Raw genomic sequence first — 1183 nt, forward strand, 5'->3', positions numbered from 1 at the left:
AAGACACAGAAATGACCATGAGGGTCATTACAATGTCTTTGTAAAATGCTAACACGTTGATGAAATTAATAATTTGCCTGATCATTTTGTTTATTCGTATAATCTTATTCCATAAAATCAGCACATACTTTGTATTATTGAATAAGCACACACAAGGCAACTAATTTTATAAACAAAATCTAAAACTGCAAGCAAAATTTCAGAGTACTTGAAATGCAAACTACAAGCAGTAATACCAAGAATATTTTGATACACAAATTAAATTAATAAATAAAATACTGATAATCTTTTCAAAAACTTAATTGTTCAAGAGGAAAAAGATTCAACATCTGTTTAAAAGAGAGAAGGAATATTCTGATAATGGAGAGAGAGAGGGGGACACATATAAAGAGAAAAAATAACGATGTATGTTGATAATGGAGAAAGGGAAGAGAAGGGCGTATGCAGAGAGAAATAATAAATAAAATGTTTGAGGTTTATGACTAAATTAATTAGCGTTACAAAAAGAGTCCAAACATAAATAAGACTCTCTCATAGATCTGGACGAAACATATGCTTTCAGACCCATTAAGTGATCTTTAAAAAAAACACATTTAATGACGCAATGTTTGAACCATTTAGAGCATGTTTGACATTGATATTGGGAGGCTAGAAACACTTATTTTGAGAAAAAAATATTTTTGTTGAAAAATTCAATGTTTGGAAAATCAGTAAAAGTATTTTTAAACGAAAGCAGAAGCAGTTTTTCTGCTATTGGGAAGAAGCCAAAAAAAATTTCTTTAAAAAAAGTAGAAGCAGAAACAAAAAAAAAAAAACTCAAGACTGAAATATCCTTTTCATATATACATATTACCAATATATTTCTTATTAATTAATTAGCATATTTCATAAGTTTTTGTTAAATTTCATTTAAGAATTTTATTTTTTATTTTTATGTAATAAATTTTATAATTTATTTTACGTTTATATATTATTTTAAGTACTATTTTGCAGAATTAGAAAAAAGGTAACAAAAATATTTTTACAAGATTTAAAAAAACAATTAAAGATTTCAGCCTCCCAAAAGGTATAATATTGATTGAAAATTTAAACATTTACATTTTAATTTAATAAAAATAAAAATTTGATTCACTTTTTAATAATAAATATTTAAATTAGTTTATCTCTATAAAATAATTTTAAT

The sequence above is a fragment of the Solanum tuberosum genome, unplaced genomic scaffold (assembly GCF_000226075.1).
Source record: "Solanum tuberosum cultivar DM 1-3 516 R44 unplaced genomic scaffold, SolTub_3.0 scf00055, whole genome shotgun sequence".
NCBI lineage: Eukaryota > Viridiplantae > Streptophyta > Magnoliopsida > Solanales > Solanaceae > Solanum > Solanum tuberosum.